This window comes from Canis lupus, chromosome 19 (assembly GCF_011100685.1).
Source record: "Canis lupus familiaris isolate Mischka breed German Shepherd chromosome 19, alternate assembly UU_Cfam_GSD_1.0, whole genome shotgun sequence".
Lineage (NCBI taxonomy): Eukaryota > Metazoa > Chordata > Mammalia > Carnivora > Canidae > Canis > Canis lupus.
Window position 1 is genome coordinate 4,677,931 of NC_049240.1, and position 19,000 is coordinate 4,696,930.

The 19,000-nt window shown below is 41.1% G+C and overlaps 2 long non-coding RNA genes across 4 annotated transcripts in view; one reads left to right on the forward strand and one right to left on the reverse strand.

Annotated features, from left to right (window-relative positions):
* Positions 1–19,000, forward strand: part of LOC111091096 — a 151,432-nt gene that overhangs the window by 24,871 nt on the left and 107,561 nt on the right. The gene's annotated exons all lie outside the window — the stretch shown is intronic.
* Positions 7,583–9,512, reverse strand: LOC111091095. Its single transcript, XR_005373890.1, has 3 exons — positions 9,224–9,512; positions 7,844–7,952; positions 7,583–7,751 (listed from the first exon to the last, which is right to left on the reverse strand). It is a non-coding gene; the product is annotated as an uncharacterized LOC111091095 (long non-coding RNA).

A 19,000-nucleotide genomic window follows, 5' to 3' on the forward strand; every position in this document is an offset into this window, starting at 1 on the left:
CAGTTGGTTACCTTGGGCATGTGGCATGGCACACACTCTTAGTGGTTGTTAACTGAGGCGAGCACAATGCCTAGGGTGAAACGTACAAGTAAACAATGAGATGGCACACAATTTTAAAAAATGGGAAAGGCTCCCTCTTAAAAAAAGCCAGGTCAGTGTTGAGAGCAGATAGAGCTTGAGAATGATTAGTTAGCGTGTTTTTCCGATCATGCATTTTTTTGTTTCAGCACCTTTTCCCTTCTTTCAGCAAATTGTCTTCTTTTTAAAGATGAATCACTTTAGAGCGTGTAAATCCTCTCCCAGCATGTAAATGCTGTAGCAAAGATGAAGACAAAAGTTCAAATTGTTGCTCGTTGCCTGTTTATAAATTATAACTCCTGCTATTGTCCAGCTTCCAAAATGTTCACATTCACGGATACTATAGTGGTGAAGAGGGTGACCTCTGGCATTTTGGTGCATGATCTCCCCCAGGTTCTACCCTAAGCAAGCTACTCAACCCTTCCAAGTCACGGTTTCCTTATCTGTAAGATGGGCACGATGATATTTCCAGAACAGAGATGTCATGAAAATTAAGTGAGATAACCCTTATAAAATGCCTGGAACAGAGTAAGTGTTGTATACACATTAGCTATTTGTATCGCTTACTAGTTCTTTTAAAAATTTTTCTTATTTGAGTATAGTTGACACATTATGTTGCCTTAGTTTCAGGTGTGTAACTTAGTGATTTGACAATTTATACATTATGCTGTGTTCACTACAAGTATAGCTACCATCTGTCCCATCGCTTACTAGCCCTGAATTAAGATTGGGGCAGCAGTGAGGAAAAATAATGATTCAAGAGTCTGCTCATTAAAAAAAAAAAAAAAAAAAAAAAAAACACTTAAAAAATAAAATAAAATAAAATAAAACTTTAAATTTAAATTCAATTCGATGAACAGACGCTGTATTATGAGTTTCAGAGGTAGAATTTAGTGATTCATCCATCGCTTGCACACTTTTTCTTTGCATGTGGGAATAGAGAGGATTAGCAATCCTCGAAATGCACCCTGGACCTGTCTGTTGGTGTTTGTGTGTTTCTCCATCACAGGCACAGTACGTGGGGCGTTCATTTTGTGCATCCTGGGGTTTGTGCAGCCTCTGGTAGAAGCCAGACCACCGACAGAAGTGCATATTCCTAATCCGTTTTGAAGCACAGAGGGGTGGATTCCCTCATTATGGGGTTTCAAGGAAACTTACCTTTCCAGAATGCACTGATATTATTTATGACTTTATTTGTTCCTCATAAAACGTAGGCTGGCACAATGACTTAGATTTATATAAAGGCAAAGAGTTGAAGACAGCCCTCTGTTAACTGACTTGCTAGAAAATGACACTCCAGAGTGTCACCCAGAAACTTTCCCAGCAAAGTTCAGCCCTCTGATCGTAAAGGAAACTGTGAAAAACAGAGCAAGAACCATCCTGAAATGTCAGGCATTGGTGATGAACTTAAACAGGTTTTTGTTGTGTGTGTGTGTGTGTTTTTTTTTTTTTTAACAACAGAGTTATATTTTAAACATGACATCCGTAAATGAGTTCCCATCCTGGTGATTGCTTAGATATTTTTTTCTCTGAACTGTGGTTTTTCTGAGAGCAGACGCTGATATTCTGGATGTCCTTGCTGCTTAGCTTGTGACACGGTGACATATTTAGTATATTTTAGTCCCGGAATGAATCTTCTTTTTCCATTTGTATGGGCCCACTGCCGTTGCTCCTTAATGGTCTGTGACCTATGGGTACTCAGCGCATGGAACAGTGAAACATCGTCCTCCAGAAAGCACCAGAATTTAAGGGAGTATAACAATTTCTGATGAAGTCTGTGTAAAAGTGGAGTCCTCCCCATACTTCTAAATAAAATATGCAGAACATAATTTGAACTCTCGTTGGGAGACTCAGAATCATTGGAAACTGAGTCACCTTGTGGTGTGTATGTCGGGGACGGTCTTAGGGTTTATTGGTTGGCACAGGTGGCAAGCCTATGATGGAATTGGCCCCACTTTGCTGAAGTTTGGCTTGTCCCTTTTCCCGCTGCTGCACAGTTGAATTGCTTCGTGTGCTATTGCTGTGACTATGGTTCGTGGTTTCTGTCTTCTAATTGGCTTTTTTTAATCATCTGTGGGCCAGGATAGGAGATAAGCACACATTTTAGAGCATAAAATATGGGACGGTGGGTACGGAATGAAGGTGCACGAGGCCCTCGCACATGCAAAATACTTGAGTTTCAGAGTTCAGAATTTGTTACATATCTTTTGATCATGAGAGTTTTTTTTTTCTTTTCCTGTTTTTCTTTCTAGATCTTGAGTGTGTTTTGAATACAGTTGGGTTTTTGAGAGGTGCTGTGTTCCTGTATGGTTGTCACTTCCTTCATTATCCCTTTGGTTTGTGGCTCTGTTATAGAACTGATGGCTCTGTCTTGGATTATAGTTAAATGTATGTCTCATGTAAGCTATGGGTTCAGTAAGTATTTGTGAAGTGAATGAACATTTCTCCTATTCGGTGCCATATTAAGTTGTTAACTCTGGGGTGGGGGTGAGGGGTGGGGGGGGATGCCATCTTATTCATCTACTCAGCGTCATGTATACATCGAAGGTTTGCTGAGGGACTCTCTGAATAAAACTGTTAGACTTCCCACTGCCGTTGGTAACACATAACTCCCAAAGGTTCCCAAACATATTATTATAGAAATTTATTACTAAAGGTAGAAAGATATAGGAGATAGGAATATACGGAGAAACATCACAAATGGGAGAGTTTACAGCAAAAGAAAAAAAAAGTTCGATGCCTACTAAGTACTACCGAATGTTCTAGAAATAGTATTTCTCTTTTGTTGGGTTGGAAGGTGAGAATGGTTGAGGATGGAGGTTTGGGGAGCAGAGGGAGTCTAGGCTTAAGCTAAAAGGGAGTGTGAAGAGAAAGTGGATCTGCCGGGTAGAAATATGCTAGGACAGTGTAGACTGGAAGAGTTGCTGCTGCTGTCATTCTCATTCATCTTTCCTTAACATCTGTAGCTGCTGGAGAATCAGAGAGCTTTCACAAATCATACTTTATGGTCTATGTGATTACTTGCCCTTTTCGGGAGTAACATCTCTATATCATTTCCTGGGGCTGCTACACCAAATTACTACAAATTTAGTGGCTTTAAAGAACGTCAATTTATTATCTCATAGACCTGTAGGTGGGAAGAATAACATGGGTCTCATTGGGTTACAGTCAAGGTGTTGGCAAGGCTACATTCCTTTGGGGAGGCTCTAGGGGAACATTTATTTCTTTGCCTTTCCTAACTTTCTAGACTCGTGGTCTTCTTCCATTTTCAAAGGCAACAAAGGCTGATCAATTATTTCTCGCATTATATCCTTTAGACATTAAGTCTTCCACCTACCTCTTCTACATTTAAAGGACTCTCGGGTTTACATTGGTCTCACCTACATAACCTACATAACACCCTTGTATTAAGATCAGCTGATTAGCAGTTTTAATTCCATTTTGCCATTTTGCCGTGTAATGCAACACATCATAGGTTCTGGGACTTAGCACGTGGACATCTCTCGGGGGCCAGTATCCTACCTACACAATCACCAAACAAAATATAAAGAGCTGAAGTTAAGGAGACTATAAGTAAGTATAGATTTTGAGGGTAGAGAGAATGAGAGGACAGAGAGATTTGAGCAGCTGTGGTGGGAACAGGGGTCAAACAAAATGGAGCCCACTGTTGGAAAGTCAAAGGGCCAGCAATTAGCAGGCACGTGACCCACAGAGCGGACACGTGTTCTTTGTCTTTCAGACCCTGTAAAACTAATTGCTGGCCAGTCAACCTTTTCTGAAGACTTGGGTGGTAAGAGTTCCAACTGAGATGCAGCAGCATCTTCAAGTGAGAAGATGCCATGTTTTTTTTGAACAGGAATTTGAAATGAAAAAACCAAGAGTTTCTTATCCATAAATAATACCATTCACCGTTTTAACATTAAGGAGCAGCTGAGAATCTCAGAAATGAAATGACCGAAGATAATCAGTGACAAATTGAGATACAGAACCTAAGAACCTTGTTTTCCAGCTGTTCTCCCAGTATCATTCCACAATAAGCGGAACAGAATGAGTCGCTTCCACAGGCTTGATTCAAATAGAAGGATGAATTGTGGTGTAGATAGTAGCTAATGTATTGCCAGCCCTCTCTCGGGAACTGTAGAGATTTCAGATCAATACGTAGTCAAAGAGTACACGGTGATGACTTTCTGAAAACTTGATCAATAAGTATACATCACCAAGATCAGAATTTATTTAAAATTATGAACAGCCTGGAGGACTGCCAGTGTCTGAGTAATAACTCCAGGCAGTCCAAATTCACGCCAGCTTCTTCCATTTATAGAAATTGCTGGAATCTCTCATGCCTGACCCCTCTGAAGTATCAGCTTTGTTATGTCAGTTTAGATATAGGTAAATTTCCTATGGGCATTTATTAGCTTTATTAAAAAAGAGGCAATTGTCCAAAGGCCTCTGGGTGTATGCACCCAAAACATAAAATAAAAGAATGAAATTAAATACTCGGGCTGCCAAACACCTCATAAAAAAGCCAGGCCAGTTCAGCCTACTGAGGCATGCCAGATTGGCAGGCTTGAGCTTGTGCTTTTTCCCTGAAGGTTCACAAACCCTTCTATTGTCTGGTTGGATGGAGAAATGAATTACAAAGGCAAAGACCATCAGCAACCTTGTTTTTGGGATTCATATCTGGAATCCTTTATTAGAAATAGAATGGCTGATATTAATATATTTGAATGAACCGGTAGATAGGAGAAGCCCTCAGAGGGAATCTGTGTCTTTATTAAAATGTATCCACCCAAAATTCTCTGACTCCAAGTATCGCTTTATTGAGGGGCTTTTGCCCCCAGACTTCTTCACATTGCCACTTGCACAAAGCCGGACACTACACCCTATCTACCTTCTAAAACAATTACTCAGAGACCATCCTGCTCTAAATCAGTGATTTCTGGCCCAGAGTTATTCTTCCTCCACCCTCTCTATCCCCACCGGGGACATTTGGAAATGAGATAATTTTGGTTGTCACAGTGGTGGGGAGCAGGGGAGCTATGGGCATCTAGTAGGCAGGGGCCGGCGGGCATTGCCGTGTTTACCAAACCAGTTATCATCTACCACTTTCTTTGCCAAGCCCATATACCACCTGCACTGTTTTCCATGGAGCAATCCCACCCCCGCCATGGAATTCACTTCTAAAAAAAGTAAATGTAAAAAAAAAAAAAAAAAGTAAATGTGTTTATTTTAAGGAGAAACTTTATATTACTATCGCGAACAGAACAATAGCCAAAGCTGCCATAAATGGAAAGCCCCAGTGAAAGTACGTACAATGAAGACAAAACAATATTATCAAATTACAAATTGATACCTGATGACCGCTACCTTTTTGATAAATGAAAGATTAGAGAATTCTAAAGAAGTATTAAGGAAAGGGAAGCACCAGACTGAGACTGTCATCTGTTAAGTAAAATGGGTTGATGGATTGAAAAGAGAACAGCTTCCTCATTCTGTGACTCACTGGTATTTGGGTCCTTGTCTGACATCCATTTCCTGCTGAAAACCATCCTCTACCTTAGTTAAGGCTTTTATGAATACGTGCTTTCCGTTTTAGGGGAAACTCATAAATGCACTCTTCTGCCCAGAATCATGTGTTTTTTGTTTTTGTTTTTTTCTATTCGGTTGCCACAGATTTGAAGGGCTATTCGAGGGCTGTTTTGAGGATGTGGATTCCACAGTGATGCATCCAGGTGGATACTCCTCTAACCAGGGCTGTTCCTCTGAATCCAAGAAAATCAGAGAAATCTTAGATGGCAGAGAAATCCCGAGTCTGTTATTGCCAAAGAATTGACAAACGCTCTCAAGTTTTATTGCCCACTCCCACCCCATTAACAGAGCATCTAAAATGTACTCAGAATCCTTCTTGTAGAATTGAAGTGACTGCTTTCAGAGTGCTTATTAATATAATTATTCTGGGTCCTCATATTCTAAAGAGGAGGACTAAATTCTTTGATAGTAACTGATTGCACGTTAAGTGTTGCATGCTGATGAGTCAGTACCATTATGCACAGTATCTACTCTTGGGTCTATATGGTAACATGGTGAATCAGTTCACAGGGAGCATCACCTTTGTGAAAGGCGACACACGTGGAAGGGGGCTGGTATTCTTACTGGCTCTTTGGGTTTGCGTTTGCACTGCGGGAGAACCTGCAGTGTGGGAGGTTACGCTGCATCCCGGCTGCTTTGGCCAAGGGATGGAAAATGGTAACAGGCGCTCCAGGTTCCTGCATCCCCACTTGCTGCCTGGTGCCCTAAGTCGGAGTCTCTTGGACCAGGAGGCCGACACTGAGAATTTTTCCCCCTTGGGGAAAACCAGTTAATGTTTCATGTCAAGAGGAAGCTATGCTGCATTATGAAAACAGTCTGGGCTTGGCTCAGTTCTTTCTCTCTGGAACTGGTGTCTATACCTATAATTATCTTCAAGCACCACCATAAAAGCCCTCCAATCTTTACCTCATGTTGTTCTTCCTTTGGGGCACTGGTTCCGGCCCCGTGAACTTTTATACCACGCCATAATTAGTCGAATTATATTTAATAATTCCCGCCCTCCCCCCCCCCCCTTCTGCAGGGAGCAGAGGCAGCAGCAGATAATGAGGGCTACAAGGGCTGTGCCTGAATTGTATCATCACAGTTCAGCAAGCAATATGCTGCCACTGTCAGCCAGCATCAGCCTCAAGGCCTCCGCAGCCTCCGCCTCGGTGACAGTTAGAAACCAGGGAGAGACGCACCCTACCCCTGTTCTTTCTTTTCCCTTTGACTTAAAAAACCCTGTATCCGTGAAAGAACACGCATAGGGCTGCTCTGCTCTGCAGCTGCAAGATTTCTCTAGGTGTGCGACGAGGTATTTCCAAATTTCCTTCCTTCAATCAGGTGTTGCATTATTGATTCACTTTATCAGTGGGATTCAGGCCCGGTCAAAGACATGAGGTTTAGAGTCAGGTGAACTAAACAAGATCTTAGTCACCTGAGAGGTGATTATTTCACTCTTAACGTTCACCATCGTGTCTGTTGCTCCGAATGCTTATTGCAATCTTATTTTTGTAGGAAATCAACAGTATGAAAAAAATTTCCCCAGCAGTAAAAATTATACATTTAAGGGCACAGACACTTCCATATCTCCATTCTTATAGCAAAAGAAACCATATTCAGGTACTCCCCACCACCCCATTTGTTCTAAAAGGATTCCAAATAAAATGGTTTTGCTTTTAGATTTAGAGGATGTCCCACCTGACATAAGCTCAGATAAAAGAAAAGCATTTATGTGTAATCTCTGGCAGATAGTGAAACTGGTTCTTACATAGAGCCATAAATTTTACGGCTGGAAAGGACCTTAAGGAACATTTAGTTCAACCCCTTGTGGGTGGTAAATGGAGGCAACCGCATGATACTTTCAAGACTGAAGTTAAAATTACTTTCTGAGAAGGAAGTTAGGGAAAGCAAAGCAAAACAAACAGCCCAAACATGCAATAAATGTGATCACTCATTTATAGAAGCACTTGACCAGAAGAGATAATCTGAGAATGGGCAGTCCAATTCTGGAGCCTTGGTGTTAGATGAAGTGTGCTTGGAATGTTAAGCCTGACCCACTGTATTGTGTTACAGGCTGGGACAACACATGGGACGTCGGCAGCCTGCAACAGGGATAAAGAGGAGTTGAGGAACGTAGCCATTATAGTGACAGCCAAGGTGAACTGGCCCACATACCGAGAAGACGTAGTATCACCTAGCGAGGGTCCAAAGGCCAGGCAGGCCTCAGACATGGTACCTCAGGCTCCAGGCTTCCTGCTTTCTGATGCCTTCTACTCTCTTCTCTTGGTGACTTCATCCTGGGACTAGACATAAGAAAGGTGCAGAGGCCTCCCATAAATAAGGGAATTTTTGTTTGTTTCTTTTCAGCAAAAATCAAGACAAGGAAACCATGGTACAGACTGGTCAGGTTATCCATAAATTGAATGCAGTAAAAGTAAAAACTTGAAGCCAGAGGTTGCGATGAAACGTCCTGAGACCTTGCAGCTATATCATGGGGAGGCTTCCTCCAGAGAAGTAATGCAGGCCCGAGCTTAGTTCGTCTACCTTATTTCTGTCCATGGGGCAGCTTGGCCCCAGATGACCTCTGAGATACAAGGGGAAATATGTACGTTTGCTTTCTTTGTGGGGAAATTAAGAAAATGTCTTTCACTGTATTGTGAACAATCATTTCTACCTTACATCTCAAAGGGAGATTACATGATGTTTGGTAGCAGGTAAGAGACAGAGAGCTTGTAGACGTGGAGTAGGGCTTGGGGTCAAGGAGGGGATCTAAGTGTCAGAGAAGGATAACGACCCAGAACAAGGTGTTTAGAACATGGTTTTCTCCAGATTCTCAGGTCAGGGACCTGCCTGAGCAGGGTGAGAGATTCTGCAGAGCTTGGGTAAGAACAGATTCCCAGCATGTGCTAATAGTTAACCCAAAGAGAAATTTGTAGCATCTGGGAAGACGGGAGGAGGAAGGTGCCTGATGCACGTTCAATAAATTACCGTTTTAGGCTTAGCAGAAAGTGTGAATGAAACATGCTGCAGTTACAGAAATAGAGACTACCAGAACTGTAAAGGAGCCTACGATAGAGCCTTCCTTTAAAAGGACAATATCAAAAGACGGAAGGAAGGTTAATTAACCAACAACTGAAAAAAAAAAAGAAAAGAATGTTAAAAAACTGAAAATGCAGTGTTAGGAAAGCTGAACTTCTGAAAGACTTAGAATGATGCTAAATAAAGTTTATAGAACAGGTCCAAATGAGAAAGCTCCTCCAATGGAGGCTGAACCAAAATATTTAGTCGATCCAGACACACACACATCGACAGACTGTTCTGTTTTGCCTGGAGCAAGGACAGTGTGGTCGGGCTGTCACGGTGCCGGGGGCCAATGGTGTGATGTTGATCTGATGACCAGAAGGAATGCACCACTACACGGTTCTGAATTTTCCCCTCTCCTTTCTATAAAGGTAATTGGTTTGGAAACTCAGAAGGGTGGGAAATGCTGGGAAAGAGGGAACTGGGGAGATAATGAGAGGATCTCTGTGTTAAATGAATTTTAAGCTTTCAGGCTGGAGCAAGCACATCCCACCTTGCTGAGAGTTCTCGAAGAAACGGTCAGGAGATACACTGTTGGTGACCTTGAATGAGGGGTTCCAGAGGAACGAAAGTGTGCTGACTTCTAGAGAGTGGGGAGCCGTGGCCTCTCAAGGCATCAGCTATAATTTGGTGTGAATTGCCAAACGGTTGTAGAGATGAACACGAGGAAGGGGGTCCGAGTTCGCCAAAAATGCACGATGTTAAACTAGCCTTGAATTTGATAGAACTGAGGAACGTAGGTAAGAGAAACACTCAGGCAAACCATTTTATAGGGCTTTTCAGGATACCTCATGCGAGTGGGCTGTAACCAGGAGATTACAGAATTTTACCCGAAGAAGAAGAATTAGTGGATTAGCGTCAGTCTGGAGACGGTTACTTAGTGACATCCTTCAAGATTCTATTCCTAGGTTTTGTCTTGTTTTTGTTTTCCTAACACCTTGGAATCATACAGTAAAATAAGTGCGTACCCAATATGCAAATGTCTTACACCGGGATTAGCAACACCAGAGCGAATGACGGATTAGTATCCAGGATAGAATTATGGGTCTAAACGAATAAGGGTTACTAATGGAATGAAATGAAAGTATCAAAAAGAATAAAAGAGCAATAAAGAGGAAAATGAAAAGAATAGCTTTCAAAACCTTATTACCAGAGATACAAACAAACTACACAAAACCTGGCATTTTATTTGACAGGGAGCTCAATGTAAGCCTTGCATCGTGGTTCCTTAATGTTGACCCCCAAAGGATCAGTTAATGCCACTGGTTGGACTACCTCTATGGCACTGTGTTTAGTCCTCAGAACCACATTTTCATTAGAGATCGCAGAACATTTCATGGGCTACAAATCAAGGGAAAGCAGGAGTCTGAAAACCATGTTGATGAAGAATAGCATTATCTCAGCAAGCATTTATGGGGTGCCTGCTATGTGCCAGTCACTGTGCTAGGCATAAATTAATGTGCATTATTTGCTGGCTACAGAGCGCATCAGGACAACTGATGTGTAGGCCAACAATAAAGTACACAGAGCCCCAAAGGAGGGGCTAGCACAGAGAAGAGGTTACCCCTTGGGTACGTTCTTTATGGGCAATAATAATGAAGGTAGAGACAGAGGGAGAGGAATGGTTTCCATGTAGAGGGAAAAGCATGTGGGAAAACACAGTGGCAAAAAGGATCTTGGTGCTCTCAGGAGTGGGAAGTAGTTTGGTGTGGCTGAAGCGTGGGGTCTATGTGAGGACGGCATGGGCTTAGGCTGGAAGTAGACTGGGGCCATCGTTTGCCAAACTAAGGGCTTTCCCTTCCTCCTGAAAGTGTGGACAACCAATAAAGAGGTTTTAGTAGGTGATATGATGAATAATATCATTGAGATGGTCGCTCTGGCCTCGTTAGGAAGATAGATTGGAAACGATGAGTCAAGTAGACCAGTGAAATGACCGATGGAGTTGGCAGGTGAACAGCGCTAAGGGCCCGATCTGAGGCCGTGGCCATAAAGATAGAAAGGTGGGGTCAGATTCTCAAGTAATTAAGGAGCTAGCCCACCAACAGAATTTGGATTAGGTTGTGGGGAGAGAGAAGGAGGAATGCAGTTGGATGTCCAGACTGTTGCCATTTTGACTTGGTGGATAATAATTTGATGAGAGAGAAAATGTGGGGGGAATAGATTTGGGAGACCAGTTCCGTTTGAGCTTCCTTGGGGAGATACCTATTGACGGCCAATTGCAGTTGGATTTATGGGTCCAAAGCCTGAGAAGGGGCCTGTGATCCAGCTCCAAGAGTGGAGGTAAGACTACAAGCTAACTTGGGATGCTATCTGGAAGTAAGGAAAGGAGTCAGACAGAAATCCTGAAAACAACAACACTGACATGATAGAGAAAGAGTAGACAAGAGTCTTGTAAGAAGGTCACCCGGGTGGCTCAGTGGTTGAGCGTCTGCTTTTGGCTCAGGGCAGGATCCCCAGGTCCCGAGATCGAGTCCCACCTCAGGCTCCCTGCATGGAGCCTGCTTCTCCCTCTGCCTGTGTCTCTACGACTCTCTCTCTCTGTGTCTCTCATGAATGAATAAATAAACTATTAAAGAATAAAACAGTCTTGTAAGGGATTAAGGGGAAGCCAAAGGGAAGGGAAGCAAAATTTCAAGCAAGTGTAAGAAGACAAGGAATGATGTCAGAAACATGAGAAATATCAAGATAGAGACTTGCCCTAGTGTGCGGCAACCTGGAGGTCACAGGGGCTCTCTGAGCTCAGATTGCCTGTGTGGGAGGGGCGCGAGCCTCCTTGGAAGGCGGAGACGTGAAGGAGAGCTGAGGAAACCACCGCCCTCGAGGCTGGCTGCTCGGAAGCTGGACAGGGACCCAGAGCAGGCGAGGTACAATTGGTTCCTGCTCTGCTCATGCTGTTTCTTTCACCAGGAATTCCTGCTCCTCGACCTGGCCATTTCTGTTTGCTCAACTCCTGTTAGACCTCCAAAGCTCACACGACAGAGAAAAGTAAATCTAGGCCAGTGTGTCCATCTCAAGGTGACCTTCGATGTTGCATTTTCCTTTTTGTCTCACATTCTGAGAGGGTCATGGACAAACTCATGGTGTCAAAAGTGATCCTAAGCTTTGCTCTGGGCTCCCTCAGCACTGTGCTGCCGTGCGGAGCCCACCTCTTCTGTGTATCATTGGTTTCTTTTCCTGTCTTTCTGCCTAAGGCCACTGGGAATGTCTTGGGAGCAAGGAGCGTGCTTTTTTTGGTGGGGTATTATTGTTATTTTTTACATGTTTACATTATTTTTTACATGTATTATTAAGAGTTTTTTTACTTGTTTACTGGCCAGCCCCTATATTTCTCAAGTGCACTAATGTGTCTTTAAGCCATGTCAGGTAAAGAACTGTCAAAGGCACTGTGATGTTGATTCTGGAAAATGGAAACCTGTGCAGTGTCACACCATGAACACATTCTCCCGAAGTAGTGCTTTTTCAGGCGAGGAGATGAAACAAGAAGTGAGATGTGCACTAAAGACATCTGAAGATGGCACCTTTTGAACCAGCAGATCCTGATTCAGCTCATGGCCTCGAAGTGTTTGATGTTCCTATCTGAGCATTGTTTATACTTCCCACATCCTATATAGTAGCAGGCTTGTTGGAGGCCGGGGCCACATTCCACAAATTTGCAGATCTCTACGTTCATAGTGCTTAGCAAATTAACTGTATAGCATGTAGTTGAGAACTATTTGTTAGGTTGACTCTGCATGGGCTGCAGGGCATTTAACTTTTATTATAATTAGGAGTAAAATCACACTCTAGGATGAAAAAATATTTCAAGGATCTCAAAATCTTATTCTTGCTCTCAACAGTTTTTATCTTCCTTTTGGCATATATTTTCTCAGAGGGCTCACAGATGGTCTCTTCATCATGCCCATCATGCCTCCATTGCCAGAGTACATGGGAAATGGAGAGGCGATCATGCCCATCATGCCCATCATGCCCATCATGCCCATCATGCCTCCATTTCCCAAAGTACATGGGAAATGGAGAGGCGATCCCTCCTGGGGTTGGGCTCTGGTGCCTACATGTTTTTTGACTTTGTAGAAATGTAGAAATTAAGTCGATGTCACCTCCTCTTCTTCTTCCTCCGTTGGTTCACAGGGGAAAGCCTTTCCATCAGTAGTAGGGAGCCTGACACACCTGAGTTGTCCAATTCTTCAATTTTGGACCTCTTGATTGAATTTTTGAATATGCACCGAAGGAATGTGGATTTGGAAATTGAAGGATTTAGTTTAATTTCCCGAGTAGAAGTCCAGCTCTATAGTTCATGTAAGGCTTTGATGGTATTGTTAATGGTCACTGGTCTGCACGGGCTGCAGGGCATTTAGCTTTATTATCGTTAGGAGTAAAATCACATCTAAGATGAAAAATGACTGGGGCGTTGTTAACAATCTAACTAGGAGCCTCAGTTTCTTTATCTGTAAATGGACTGATAACGATGCCTATTTCCAACTCTGAAGATTAAGTGAGATGATATATTTACGAGGCTTCTCAGAGATGTGACATACCGTCAACACCTAACAACTCCTATTTTTGTTATGAGGAGGAGACGTCAAGGCATCTGCCTCAGTCCGTAGACTTGCATGGACTGGCAGGAGGATCTGACCTATCTCAGGTGCAGGCTGTGGGAGCTAGATCTGCAGAGATAATTTCCGACTAATGAGTTTCCACGTTGTGCTGCTCTCGCCCTGCATGCCTCACGTTCCACCTGCCCTTGCCTTTTCTTGCATGCTCTCGTGACCTCATCCAGGGCCTCATAACCCCTTGCTCTTAACAGATTTCATAACCACGCTTCCCTTCAGTCCCTCCTTCCTGTCAGAGGAATCTTCCACAAGCCTAGATCCGAGGTTAACACTTCTTTGTTTGAAACTTCCGGTGGCTTTCCATGATCTATTTAATCTCCATAAATGGTTATTTGAGGTGTTCAGGGCTTCCCTGTCTGGAGCTTACCGAGACAAATTCAGGCTTGGCGTTAGATGGGCTCTTGTTTCAACACGTCCCTGGCACGAGTATTTGACCTTGGTCCTTATCTAAATTGCCTCTGTTTTCTCATTAATAAAATGGGGATTATGGTATTTGCCTTACGGGTTGATATAAAGCTTACAGATGATGAAAGTACAGTTGTTAGTGTGATGCTCCAAAATGACCGTGATTATCCTACTGCTTTTGTTCCTCCCTGTCTTTTCTCACCCTGGTGTCTCTTCTTAGGCCCCAAACATAGATTATCCCATTTTCCCTTATTTTACACTTTTCCCACTCCTGCCTTGTTAGCATTCCTAATTTTAAGAATTGATCATCATTATCCTTGACAATTTCTACCCGGACCCACATCAAATCTAAACATGACATAAAGAATAAAGTCATATTCTTAGGTTTTAATGTAATCATGTAATCGGCAATAAAAGTTAACAGTTTCTTTCATTTGCTTTGATTTTAATGGGTGTACTTCCTCATATCAGAGATTCAGAATAGATTTGAAAACAGGGAGTATAAAACACTGGATTTAGGAAAAGCAAATACAGACAGGGGTTCCACCTGTAATGAGCGCCAAGAAGACAGCAGAGGATCAATTTTTCGGTCTCTTTCGCTTGACTTCTCAGCCTACTAGGTGTTCCTTTAACTTAGTAAATATTAATATTTACTGACTCTACTGCACATTTGATCTCCCTCAGAATCATGTTCAGACTATATCTTAAGTGAATACATTATTGGCAAGAATGATGGATTTCACAAAAATACCTGAGCAAATATACCTTAATTTAAAAAGTTTCAAATGGTTTGTTTTGACAACTAGAGAAGAACATGAATTCAATTTGGAATTGAATGTCTGAATCCCCTCATGTAGTCTTTTCAACTTTTGAGGGACTGAACTGTATTTATTAAAGAGGGTGGAGGAGTGTTTCGGGTTAAGCTGTTTCTTTCTGAGAAGTCCTGGCAGGATGAGCTTGTTGATGATTGGATGGAAAATATATCCATCGATAGAGTCAAATACAATCAAATGGCATTTAGGAAACCCAGAGGGCAGATAATCAGTTTCCTCTGACAATCAGGTGATGGGTTTCTTCCCTTACTTACCTGTGTTCAGTCCACAGGCAGCGATTGAGCCTAGATGTTTCCATAATTCTTAACTAAGTTTTAGTTCCACTACTAGATCAAGGCTTGTCCCACAACAGATCATATGGCATATTTAAGGTCAAAATGAAGGAATGAGAGTTGGTTCTGCTGTATTCAAAGCTGATATTTTGTCTGCGGAAGAATACAGGTGTTCCCAGGCTCAATAATAAGTTGGCCTTCCACCATCTAGGTTTCCTCTATATTTGCAACATGGGAGTAATCATGATGCGGTGTCTTATTTAGTGAGATTTCAAAAAATCAAAAATTTTTGGCCATCACGCACCTCCCCCCCCCCAACTCACACAGAATCATCATGCTATGATGCTGCAAAGTGTTCATCTTGAATGTTCAGAGATTTAATCATGTCTTACTCTCCTAACATAAGGCCATTGCATTCACTGTAGTCTCTTTTGAAGATTGACAAGCTGCCCGTCATACATATGGTAAGGCTTACTATTCTTCTAGACAAATAGGAGTTAGCTGTACCTGCTGATGTTGGTAATGCATTTGCAGAGTCCTCAAAGGAGATACTCAGAGTTTCCTTTTAAGTAATGTTCCCCTGAATACGTCCTTGTTGGTGGTGGTCTTTCCCTTAGCCTGCTGGTCTGGATGCTCACGACCGCGAGTTACCTGTGCAACATTCTTCTCAGGTTAGGAGTCAAGATAAGTAATCGCTGGATCATGACCAATCAGTTCTAGAAAGGAACTAAAACTCTTCAGCTTACACTAGATATTAGTGAGATTATGTTTATACAGTTCATGCAGTTGACAAACTTATGGGTCACTGATCTTCTATCCAAACGTATTCACTTTTTGCACTTTGCCTCCAAATCCTCCACTAAAATTTAGCATCCTCTGTTGTCTGGTTGTAGTAACTAAAATTAATAACAGTATGAATTCACTTAATGGAAAATCGTTCTCTCTTTACGATTTCTTATTGTTTGCATCTAAAGCTAACATGCTCAAATTCATTTCCTTGTTCACTCTCAATCAGATTCAGACACAGGGATCTCATGCTTCCACTCCAACTGTGCCCCTAACCTGGGCCATATTCAGCTGCTGCCACTATTTCATATCCTACTCTTGTCTCCACTTCCCGTTTATTCAGTTTTAGAAGGAACTATAAACCTTGGATCACAAAATAGGAGGAAATAAACTGTATCTATATGAACCATAGGTACTGAATATTTATGCATTTAGCTTTTCTTATGACACATCACCCATGCACAGACTGAATTTCCTCAAAATATAACTTGACAAAAATCTTTGAATAAGCTAAGCAATATTCAATAATCTAGCATGATAAAATAATGTAATTTGGTTAGATGATAGTTCTTTATGAGAGAAATGGAGTGGGAAGGAAACTAGAATGAGCTTAAAAAATTATTTTCTCTTAAATTTACCTTTGTAGGAATCTGTCTTTATACATACAGCTTTTTATTTGGAATACAGCTTGGAGTCACTGAAGCAAACATTGCTTTATATACACCATGATACCAAATCAATAATGCGACTGGTGCACTGAGCAAAAGGAGCTCCAGATTATGTTGCTGTTTTCTTTTACTGTTCAGTCAACAGAAAAATAGCCAAAAGAAAAGAAATAAAATACAAAGAAAGACATTTTCATTTCCCATTTTCAGAGCTTCCATTCTCTTTTAACTTCCAGGGAATTAGTGTGCGTGATTGTGTAATTACCATTCTAAAAGACAATTATAGAACTTTTTTTTTCTTTTTTCTTTCTTTCTTTCTTTCTTTCTTTCTTTCTTTCTTTCTTTCTTTCTTTCTTTCTTTCTTCTTTTTTTTGCATCTAAGATGTTATGCTTTCACATGCACAAATAACAAGGGCTTCTTTAAAGCAGTTTCAATTAGGCTATTAATAATATTTGACTAGCATTAGCATAGTATATCTTTTTCCATTCTTTTAGCCTATTTGTATCTTATTTTTAAAGTGAGTTTCTTACAGTGATCATATGGTTGCATTTTGCTTCTTTTAATCTACTCTGAATACTTCTGCTTTTTAATTGGGTCTTTAAACCATTTACATTTAATGTGATTATTGATATAGGTGGCTTAAAATCACCTATCTTGCCATTTTTTTCTGTTGTTCCATTTTTATTTTGTTCTTTTCAGCCTTCTTTTGGGTTGCTTTTGGTTATTCCATTTTACTTCTTTGTTGGATAGTATACTAGCTCTAATATTTATTATTCATTTTAAGTGGTCATTTCATAGTTTATAGTACACATCTTTAACTTCGCTTAGTCTACCTTCAAATGATATACTACTTCATGTGTTTGTAAGACCTTACAACGATATAATTCCATTTCCCACATCCTAACCTTTGGATCATTACATTATTGTTATACATTTTACTTCTATATATATTATAAACCCCACAAAGCATTGTTGTTATTTTTGCTTTAACATGGCACCCTTTTAAAGGTATTTAAAAACTAGCTTTTTGAAAATATAGACTAGAATCATGGTGAATATTTTAATGTCCTTGTCTGCTAATTCTACCAGTTGTGTCATTCCTGAGTTAGTTTTGCTTGATTTATTTTTTCCTCATTATGGGTCATATTCCTATCTCTTTGTATGCCTGGTAATTTTTTTAAAGATTTATTTATATATTTTAGATAGAGAGTGAGAGAGCACAAGCAGTAGGAGGGGCAGAGGGAGAGAGAGTTTCAAGTAGATTCCCCGCTGAGCACGGAGCTGACACAGGGCTCCGCCTCATGACCCTGAGATCATAACCTGAGCCAAAATGAAAAGTCAGACACTCAACCACCTGAGCCACCTTGGTGCCCCTGCCTGGTAATTTTTGATTAGATGCCAGACATTGTAATTTTGCCTTGCTTAGTGCTGGATATTTTTGAAATCATTATAACTATTCTTGAGTTTTGTTTTGGGATGCACTTAAATAACTTGAAAAGTTTGATCTCTCTAGGTTTGCTTTCAAGCCTTGCCGGGCATGATCAGAGTAGCATTTAGCTTGCATCTAATATTGTCTCCATATTGAGGTAATACCTTCTGGACACTCTACCAAATATCTTACAAACTGGGTGGTTTTCCACTCTCACTAGTGGGAATAGATACTATTTCTGATCTATGAGAGCCCCAAAGATTGTTCTCTGTGCTTTTTTGAGTTGTGCTTCTTTCCTCAGTCTCAGGCAGTTTCCTCACACATATATGTTCGGACCAGCATTACTCTAAAATTTCAAGTGGGATCTTCTACAGATTTCTATAGTTGTCTATCTGTGCAGCTGTTTTCTCTCTGGAACTCTATCCCACAAGCTCTAGCAGTCTGATTCTCCCTGGACTCTTAGGTCTATTTCTTCAACTGAAGTATACTTCAAAATTTTCCTTGCATTCTTCCTCCATGTGCTGCATCCTGGAAACTCTCTCTAGTCAGTTAGCTGGAGTATCATAGGGCTTTCCCCATTTATTTTCCCCTCTCTCAGTAATCACTGTCCTGTATTTCTTGAGGTTCAATGTCTTACAATTGTTTTTCATATGTTTTGCTTGTTCTTTTTAGTTGTTTTAAGTGGGAGAATAAATCAGTTCTCTAATCTCCATCATGATTGATAGCAGAAATCTCTGTTAATTATATTTGATTTAGAGCTTGTCAACAGGGATGCCTGGGTGGCTCAGTGGTTGAGTGTCTGCCTTCAGCTCAAGGCATAATCCTGGAGTCCCAGGATCGAGTCCCACATCAGGTTCCCTGCATGGAGCCTGCTTCTCCCTCTGTCTGTCTCTTTCTCTCTCTCTCATGAACAAATAAATAAAATCTTAAAAAAAAAAAAGCTTGTCAACATACAAAGTACAGTTCTAGAACTGGAAAAGTTTTACCTCCTTTTTCAGGACATATTTTGAATGATTAAGTTTTCCATTACCTGGGCTCATATCTGTTAATCTGTCATCTGTTAAAACACTTGTTGATACCTTCTTGCTATCATCAATTTATTAGTCAGTTTTTTTTATTTGAAAAATTGGTACAATCATATCAGCCTTCAACTTTCATAGAGGTATGCCACATATAAATAAACAATGTAGGCAATGGTTTAAAAATCTTTGGAAATAAAACATGAATGTAAGCTATAGTAACATATGTTTCATGACTAAAAATTCAAAT